Genomic DNA, 10,978 nt, shown 5'->3' with positions numbered 1-10,978 from the left:
ATTTATGAAAATCGCTTTAAATGACTATTACGACAAGCAAAGTGGACGATTCTACAAAATCGTAATACGTTTGACAATACCAGAGTGTATTGAAACTATTTTGGAAGCTTCTAGGGACGCTCAATTGTCCTTGCCACAGTGAGTGAACTTGAATGAATAGGGACTTTTAGATTTACACGCCGACATAGTAGACTGCTACGTGTGACATCCTTTTAAGGCAATTTGACGTCATTTTAAGGCACTGCCGGGCGCTGCCAGTGCCTTAGTAGGACGTCACATTGACTTAAAAGGATGCCACACGTAGCAGTCCACTATGTCGACGTGCAAATCTAAAAGTCCCTAATGACTTGAATAGCAAATATGAAGTATCTTAATAGACCCTAGAGTGAGTACTTTTTGTATGCATTTGACTTGAGAAGCCCTGCCTGGCTATAAAAACAACCAGTAGGCGTTTAACTCGACTGAGTTTGAATTGACACTGTGCATAGTCCACCCAGAACTTGTACAAAACGGGCAACTTCCTTCAGCATGGAAAATAAGCCCTGTTGTCCCTGTGCACAAGAAGGGGAGCAAGTTGAATGCTAACAACTACCGCCCAATAAGCCTGACATCAGTCCCCAGTAATATCATAGAATCCCTCATCAGAGATAATATAGTTGATCATCCGATGGCATTATGATCTTATCAGTGATTCTCAGCATGGATTTGTCCCATGTAGATCATGTGTTACACAACTGCTCCACACTCTTGAGGAATGGACTGAGTAGCTAGATCAAGGATAAAAGGACGATTTTGTCAACGTATACTTTCCAAAGGCATTTGTCAGCGTGCCCCATCAAACTTGATGCTTACAAGATCCAAGGGAACGTCAAAAAATGGATTGCTGATTTCCTTCATGGTCGAACGCAGAAGGTGGTGGTAAATAATGCCATATCGCAGTGGTGCAAGGTGAAGAACTGTGTGCCCTAGGGCAGCGTACTCGGTCCGACACTTTTTTTTCTACACATTAACGATATTTCTGAGGTGTTGGACTCGACTGTGAGAATCTACGCAGATGACACACAAGTTTTCTCCAGCGCCTCTACTCCCGACCAACGCAAACTTCTCCAAGCTGACCTGTGCTCATTGACAGACTAGTCCTCAAAGTGGCAACTCCAGTTGAACGAAGACCTGATTAGCATTAGACGTGTCTTTCAATTTGATTACACACCCACCATTCCCACGCCGTTTATAGTTCGCCCCTCCTTTAATACGGAAATGTAATCTGGTCACCATAGTGCATTTTTAGATGCAAAGGCAGTGAGTAGAGTGAAGGAGAGAGCAACAAATATGATCTCCACAATGAAACACAAAACTTACACGGAGAGACTTAAATGCCTGAACTTGCCATCCCTTTAGTACAGGATAAAGAGAGGGCATCATTCAGGTGTACAAGATTATTTATGAGCATGACAGACTCAACCCTGACCATTTCTTGAAGAAAAAAACTGGCATTATCATGATGGATGACCTAACAAGTAACAATATTTTCAACAGGCCATCCGTAACCAAGCCTAGACAAGTGACGTAATAGTTATCGCCTTACAGACGGGAAACGATCCACAATACTCATCTGCTGCAAACGAGACATCCTGAACATTGCAAAACCAAAACCAGTTCTGCAGACTAAAACCACATCAAAATAAATGAGTAAATTGCCCTGACATCACAAATGTGAGTCCGAAGAAGTAAATATTTGTAAATTAAATGTTACTGTACCACTTATTTCATTCTATTATCAGAGCAGGTACAACCATAAAAGTATGCTCCCATCAGAGATTCGGCTCTCCAATTAATTTTGTTCATTTTGTAGTCATGGTGTTTGTGCTTAAAGTGACTCGGTAACATTGAATTGTTGAAAGTTGATGAAAAAACTGCGTCATTTTTGTATGAAATGTTACTTATTATCAATATTCCGTTTACTGTACAAACCTTCTAACATGCCAACAAAATCCTGAAAAAAAATCAAACCACAAGGATATTTATGGTTTTCTTGAGGGTGTCACTGTGCGAAACCCTCTAAACAGTAAATTATCCCACCCAGTTTTGTATTTTCCGAACCGTTTTTTTCCATGAAAATAAGAGATGGGACGGACTTTTAAAAATCTTTTAACACTTACACATGTCTGGAATGGTATATACAGCCCAATCATTGTTTTGTGACGATTTGCATTCATCTAAAATGTAATTAAATGGTAATAATATAGTTGGGAGAATAAAGTAATCGATCATATCATTTTCCCCCAATTTTTATCATTAATCATGGTCTGTTTTCACTCAAACTTTCAGATTATCTTTAATTGTACATCTAACATTAAAGTCACTACCTATTTTCTCCCATCTGAACAATGTTACCAAGTCCCTTTAATGCTCTATATGTTTTGTCTTTCTGTACCTTTTTTCACTTTGACTAAGCAATGAATTTATGACTATTATTGTGCTCAAGATGTCCTCATATGCTATTAATGTATACTCTTCATATTCTATTCAATGTACTCGCATTATAATGAATAGTAATCTAAACTAGTTCTATTTAGGTGAACTTAGTGGAACCTCAAAAACATATTTAAAAGACTTATTATCTGTACTGCATGTAATATTAAGAACTTCCAAGAAAAAAAGTGATGAAAAAGGTAAATTATTTGAAATTCTAATGATTACCAATTTACATGATCAGGACGAAATAATAGGAAAGGTGAAGGAGTTCGTCTTTGTATACATAATCAACTACAATCTAAAATTAGACAAGATTTAAAAGTATTTAATGATTCTTTCGAAAGTCATTTTATTGAGATACCTCAAAATAGAAAGACTTTGATTGTTGGTGTGTTTTATACACCACCTTGTAAAAAACTTGATGATTTTAGTGTTGTCCTAAAAAAATATTTAGAATAAATAAATGAGCAAATTGTCTTTAAATCATAAATGTGAGTACAAGATAATACATTATTTGTGAATTAAAAGTTAATGTATCAGGAATTCGTTTTTAACTTTCATGGCACTTACAAACAGAATATTGATCCTGCTCTCCAATTGATTCTGTTATGAAACTCGGATGGTTCCATTTAGATTATTTAGAATTGTATTCTTTTCAATTTTACATGTTTTCTGTTCATTCCGTACTCGTGGTGTTTGCGCTTGATGCTTTATATGCTTTTTCTTTTGGTACCTATCTTCACATTAACCAAGCAATGTTTTTTAAAAACTATTATTGTGCTTAAGATATCCTCATAAGCTATCACATGTATACTCTTTATATTCTATTTAAAGTACTCACATCATAATGATTAGCAATCTAAACTAGTTTTCGGTCGGTGAACTTTTGGAGCCTTAAAAACATATTCACAAGAATTATCATCTGTCTGCAGAAGTTTAAACAAAAAAGGTGATGAGACAGGTAAATTATTAGAAATGTTAAATCATAAGTTTAAAATATTAGCTTTTTCAGAAGATTGGTTAGATAAAGAAAATACTCCTGATGTTAATTCTAATGATTACCAATGGACATGATTAGAAAGAAGTGATAGGACAGGTGGAGGAGTTCTTTGTAAACATAATCAACTACAATCTAAAGATAGGCAAGATTAAAATGTATGTTACTTGCGAAAGTCATTTTCATTGAGATACCTCAAAGTAGAAAAAATTTGATTATTTGTGTGTTTTATAGACCACCTAGTAAAATACTTGGATTTAAAATTGGTTAGTGTTGAAAAGAAAGAACTCCAACATTGATCTCAAGAAAATTGACTCTTTTACATATGTAAATGAATTTTTAGAAATATTTCAATCCTTTTTCTTTTCACATTAACAAACATGAATTACGAACACTACTGAATCATTAATTGACCATATTTTTGTGAACAAGAACTGTGACCTACTCTCTGGTTCAATAATTGCCGATGTATCTGATCATTTTCCTGTATTTGCTCTGTGTGATTATTCTTTTCCTTTACAAACATTTCCTGTTTATAAACATCAGCGGCAAATTAATGAAATAAATCTAAATAATTTGTTTTTGAAATTAGCAATGCCGAATTTCATTTCCAAACTGATGTTGATTCAGAAAAAGATGGAGACAATCTTTCTGATAAAATTTAATGGAGTTTCTAACCGAAATGTATGAAGACTGCTTTCCAATGAATTTTTTTTAAAGTGAATACGATTTTAATCCTTGGTATACAAGGGAGATGAGAAAAAAAACTGTATAGGAGACTATATACGAATTATAGAAAATCTGTTTGTAAACATGCTAACAAAAATATGTTAATGTAGTAAAGTCAGCGAAAAAAAACCCTCTCTCAAATAAATTGTATAAGGCGAAAGGAATTATGAATCAAACATGGAAACTGATAAATAATCTTTTTAATAGTAAAAATAATCTGAATATGCATAATAATATTTATTCTAAAGTAGGTAATGAGTTGGTGACTGACGGAAACAATGTAGTAAATGCTTGTAAAGATTATTTTGTAATTGTGGGTCAAAATCTTGCCACTTTAAACAATAATGTTTCTCGTAATATATCTTATGAAACATATACGAAAGAGTCTTATCCACACTCATTGTTTTTAAACCAATAACTAAACAAGAAAATAATCATTGATATCATCTCTGCATCAGATAATAATAAACCACCAGGGTAAGATCTAATGACCAATAAGATTGTGAAGAAAGTTAGTCATATATTTGTAAGACATTGTGTTATATAATTAATATATGTTTTCAAAAGGGCATAGATCCATAAAGTTGCAAGATCTCGAAAGCTGTTCCAATTCACAAAAACGGACCCCAAAATATATTTCCCAATAATTATAGGCCAATATCTTTACTGCCATGTTTTGCAATGATATTTGAAAAATGTTTAAATGATAGGCTTATGTGTTTTCTAGACAAAAACAATATTTTAAATGAAAAGCAATTTGGTTTTAGACAAAAGCACTCGACTACATTGGCACTTACTGATTTTATTTTTAATATAAATGAAGCTTCAGAAAAAAGGAGACGGTAAACTTGCCTGAAACTGTCTCAAAGACTGCAGTTTGTGTAAATGACGAAATAGGAAATACCCTTACACATATATGGTATCATTAAGGCGGCGAACATATCCAGCTTATACTATGATAACATTCTATTAAATCCCGGTAGAAATATAAGTTATGTAAAATATGGAGTGATTGGCAGGAATTTAATTGCACCAATGAAACAGGCTATTTTGAAGAATATTTTTTTAAGACAACATTAATATACACTTTCCACCTTCCACCCATACAGACGTTAAATGGGTACGAATTTCTTGAATGCTATGAGCATCAAAAAAGGTCGCCTAGTAGAGCCGGGGTAACATTAGAGTGCCTTGATCACCTTTTATGGTGGATATTTGCGCTATAACAATATCAAATATTATTTATTATTATTATAATTATACATTATTTTGGTGTTATTATCATCAGTATTACCATTATCATTATAATTATTTATATTATTATCAGTAGAATCAGTTTTACGTCTTTTGCCACCTTAATTCAGACCTATTATGTGCCAAGGCTTCAAAGAACCATCTAGTTTCGGAGAGTTTGGCCAATATGGTTTCAGTTGATAACAACATGGCGTAGGTTCTTTTGTTGTGTACAGTACTCGCCATATTGTCCGCAACTCGCACCGGGTTGGCCAAACTCTATCAATTGCATTGGTGCTACATAACATTGCGCCATCTCATGATCTAAGCAGCCAATTAGAAGAATGAATATACGTCAGAAGTTGTGCCATTAGGGACTTTTAGATTTACACAACGAGAGCGTGGACTGCCGCGTGTGACATCGTGTTAAGGCACTGGGCCGTGCCCGGTAGTGCCTTAAAAGGACGTCACATTGCCTTAAAAGGATGTCACACGTGGCGGTCCACGGTGTAAATCTAAAAGTTCCTGAAATCAGAGTAAAACTAACCGGTTATTTTTCCCATTTCGCCATTATAAGTCATTGCTCACTTTTCTCATAATCAGTGTTCTTCTGGGCACACAGTCATCTTCGTATAAGGCAGCCAAAGGTGCAAAGAATTACCTTTAACATCCTCTTACATTTCGCCAAAGCATAATGTTCTCATTATAATAAAACTAATAATAATACACTATTACATTATATAGACTTTTGCACACGAATTTGTCATGAAATTATTGTGACGATACGATCTTATATCTTATAAAGTTTATATATATGTATTCAGATATATAAATACAGTTCTAAGAAGATGTACAATTTTTCATAAACATTTAGTGAAAAGAGGTATCATGGAATTATTCGCCAACAATTGAACTACTTTCATTTTTGCTAAGTTATCAATGGTAGAACAATATTTATTAATGCTGTTTAAGCAAAGGTAAAATATCTTATTGCTTCACTGTATTATTAAAAGGAACTCTATTAAAAGGAATGTGGGTGTCTTTCTGGCGTTAGTGACAAATATAAAAATTATGAAATTGTCAAAAAGAGAGTTCGATTGACTCATGATAATAATTTATCAATCAGAGAAATATTTAGTACAATGATGTTAAAATGTCACTTTTGAAAATGGTTGATTTGCTTACTATCAAATAGAAATAAAACGAATAGAATATCAGTGAAAAAAAGTTAAATACTAGAAGAAAAAAGCAAGTAAGAACCCACTAAACAGCAAAGTAATCATGGGAGAGAAATTCGACAAGTGGACCAACAAAGAAAACACAAATGTCCAATTGGTTTGGAACAGTTTTAATGTTTTTGAATTGCATTTGAAAGTATTTATATAGATATATATGAATATTTCTTAATTGTTAGTGTTAGTATTGTCATTGCTATCATAATTATTATAATAATAATTATTATTATCATTAATATCATTATCATCATTATTCCTAGTAGTAGTAGTAGTTTGTCAAACCAAATGAAAAGGTTATTTCCAAACGTTAAGGAATACAATGTCAGATAAATTTCAATTTGGAGAAAACGGTATTAAAGAGATTTTTTTATCAAATAGGCACAAGTTATATTTTAGTATGAAATACTTTCAGTTGAGTTTCCTATCAAGTTGGTAAAATGTTAAAGTAAAATTAGCTTAACTAAAATCAAGGAGCTTCAATTATCAAATAATTATCTTCTAAGCCATTCTGTAACAAAGCTATATAAAATTCAATATTTTGTAACTTGATGAGTGGTTGACAGGAAAACCTCTATGTTGTGAAAGAACCGCATATAGTTATCATTTTATGTCATTATTTTGTTTTAATGTCATCATCTGTAATAATATATTTATTTAAAATAGAAGATTCTCCAGACATAACATTCCGTAAGGCTTGGAATTTACCAAGAGTCAATCATTGCTTTTTGTTAATAATGCAAACAAATTCGCTTTGATGTGCTCTTTGACTCGCCTTCCAGTTTTAAATACACCAATGAAGCATTACTGCTTGCAGCTTTCCTGTTGTAACATGGAAATGTTGCACTGATGTTAACATTCTAATCACATCTTTTTCTAAACCCCAAAACGTGCTGAAAGAATTTGAGGAACCAGGAAGAAACGTTAGCTTTAGTAAAATAATCTGCAACTCGAGATCGAATATTTGTGTATTTTGCACTAGAAACGTTTTATGAGGTCACCTTGCCTTTTCAAAATGTAAGATGTTCAGGAAAACCCAAAACTCCCTTTGTAACTGGAGTAGACGGTTTGTACAATTTGAACAATGACAACACTACGCACAAACATTACGGTAAATATGGCATGACCGTTTTTCTGATTTGAGGCTGTATACAGTATACATGCACATGTATTAACACTGCAGTCCATTTAGTTCAAATAATTTTTTCTTGCACAAATTTACTTGATATTTACTTGCAATGTATCTTATAGGATTTATATGGGGGCATGTGCTCGGAAAAAAGATATTGCTCTCTTCTGATTGTAAAACTGAAACTGAAAAACATGAAGTACCTAGGATATTTCCTCGTTCTAATGGATTTAATAGAACACAATATATATACAATTAAAAAGAATATACAGGTAATTTATTTTAAATCCCTGCGATAGGTATTGACGTACAATTAATTCAGTTAATAACACATCTGTTTTTCGTTTCATATTAATCAACACTTTGACGGTTCGTGAATGTTGGATTTAACATTGTAATGACACCAATATAGTCTATTCATGAATCTTTAATCTCATAATGACAGGCACAATCTACGAAATTCATCCTCAATCATCATAAAAAGGTGATAATTTTTTGTTTGCCCAAGCACCCCATTCTTGAGTAAGAAGCGCTATAAAACGATTCATTTTGATGTTTACAACCTCTTTTACAATCACCATTCCCCAATCCTCTGTGAGGATCTATATACATAAATACATTTACAGCTTGACATATTATGATCATATTTAATCATTTTACTTGATATTATAAAGAGCAAATTCATTTTTATTTCTTTTCATTTCATTTATTTACACGATAACAGCAAATACAAGTAAAAATGCTTTCCTTTTTACAAATTCATTCCAGTTAAAATGTTACCAAACGAGAAATATACATAATAGGGTACGTTTAATGCAGTAAATGTATACAATTGAGACTAAGAAATAATTGCTTGCTGTATTGCGGAGGAAATTCTGTACAACTTACCTTTATATGCTCAGGAAAAGATATAATCTACGAACTGACTTATAGATAGCAACAGTAATGGCGGATCCAGGATTTTGGGGCAGATAGGAACATTTCTGAATATTTTCTCATAAACAAACTAATTATTAAAACAAGCTCGTTCCTCCTCTGAATTTTCTGACAAGCAAAGAAAAAATCATTTCTTTGGAGTACATATCAACAAAAAAAAATAATTACATTTTTAGGGAGGGAGTGCGCTTTTTTGGAGTAGGAGTAGTACGTGTATTAGCAGTTGAGGGGCACATTTTTTGGTTATGCTTGCAATATTTTTCATTGGAATTAGCCGGGCATGTGCTCCCGTGCCCCTGGATCCGTCATCAATCAGAACACTTTACTTGTCTATGTAAACATTCAGGAAAATCCAAAAGTACTTCGAAGAGTGTTATCTATAAATAGTAAATGCATTCAGCTAAATGGTAGGATCTAACATGACTCAAGAAAGACAATATGCACGGTTTATGATTTATCAGGTGATTTCATTATCTTAACATTATTTGATTACCGAATAGTATACCAAGATGCCATTGCCCGTTTTACTATATGAGCAATTACAATATGAACATGTCTACATTGGGTACGTTTATTATCAAGTCTTAATCAAATCAACTATTTAGGTATAGATTTAAATTTTTGTTTCTCTTTCAAACAATGCTCAAATGAAATATGACATTGGATTAATAAGGACATAGAAAACGAACAGGCATGGCAATCTGACATTGTAAATCAGATATTTCTATCCATTTACAGATGAATATCTCGCACAGTGGCGCATACTACTTGTACATACTACTCGCACTAAGGCTTCAGCGAGATGTGGAAAAAGCTTTCTTTTTTCATTGGCTGCTCAGCATCTTTTTCCAACTTAAATCTAATATTTCTCTCTCCTATATCCAAGCACGTGGACAGAAACTTCAAATATTCAATACTTTTCATTGCATCGTGAGCGTGACAATCTTCAGTATAGTTTTCGAATGTCGATATGTAATTCCTGCGAACACCACCTTGATCTTTAATCAAACGCTCTACATCTTCCACGCTTCCATCTGCTTCTGCAGCGCCATACAGTTGTCCTTTATGAGTGACGACAACCATTGCGTCACGACCTACATAAACGAAACATACACAACTATTTGTTATAAAGAACAAATTAATTCAATGGCTTTCTAATTATCTATTTCGATTTATTTTGAATCCTTGTAGTATGAAAAACCTGGTGAAGTATTGAATATTAGCCTAAAGATGTATATCAAGAGAATCATTAAAGAATTTAGGTGTTTTAAAACATATATACCTACATCATATATGACAAATAGAAATTGTAAAAACAAATACAAAATTATTTGTTTATCTAGCCTTAGCCCTTCCTTTACTGAGGGTCAGTCTGTCAACCAATATCGAAAAATCAACAATGTGCATACGTTTGTGTACTGAATTATGTTTTAATGAATTGCTCATACACACTACAAATTGTTTCTTCTCGAACTTTTGCTTGTTGTAACAAGTTCTGAAATTAATCGATTCCTTTCAATAAAGGAAATCCATCCTTCAAGAGGAAAGCAAAATAATCAGTGAAGTCGACGGGTACAAGTTTGAACGAAATAAGACCCCTCTCTCTCTAAGTGCCATATCGTTTGACTTTGGCGATCATGCTGTTCCACAACCCTCGGCTCCTATCCTTCTGTATTAGTACCTTCCGGTTCTTTTACTCCTCTCTCTTCCCAACAATGTCTACAGACTGTCCATCCAAATTATCCTCCTTCTTCCCCTCTACTCCTTCTTCCCACAATTTTCCCTGTCAAAGCAAGATTCCTCTAGGCCTTCTTTACGTGTATGTGACCCATGAACTTCAACTGCCTAATCAACATCTCATGTATCATTTTCCTTCGCACTCCAGCTCATGTAAGAAATTTGTCAGTCCAGGGGATATTCACCATTCTTCTTAAAAACCACATTTCGCAACTTTCCATACGCTTTTAGTATCAGAGGCTAAAGTCCATGTTTCACTACCATACATAAGTACTGGGTAGATGTAACAACTCATTATTCTGTAACATCTCATTATTCTGTAACAACTCTTATTCTGGTCCTCATACTCATTGTTCGATTTTTCAGAATTTTGCATAACTTTGAAAATGCAGACTTAGCGAGAGCTATCCTTCTCTTGATCTCTGTCTCACATCTGGCATCCTCGGTGATCATGCTGCCGAGGTAGTTAAATGAGGAGACTTGTTTAATAATCTTTTCTTTCAGTTTCAA

The sequence above is a fragment of the Strongylocentrotus purpuratus genome, unplaced genomic scaffold (genome assembly GCF_000002235.5).
Source record: "Strongylocentrotus purpuratus isolate Spur 01 unplaced genomic scaffold, Spur_5.0 spur5_contig_830, whole genome shotgun sequence".
Classification (NCBI taxonomy): Eukaryota; Metazoa; Echinodermata; class Echinoidea; order Camarodonta; family Strongylocentrotidae; genus Strongylocentrotus; species Strongylocentrotus purpuratus.
Note: the sequence above shows the minus strand (reverse complement) of the source record.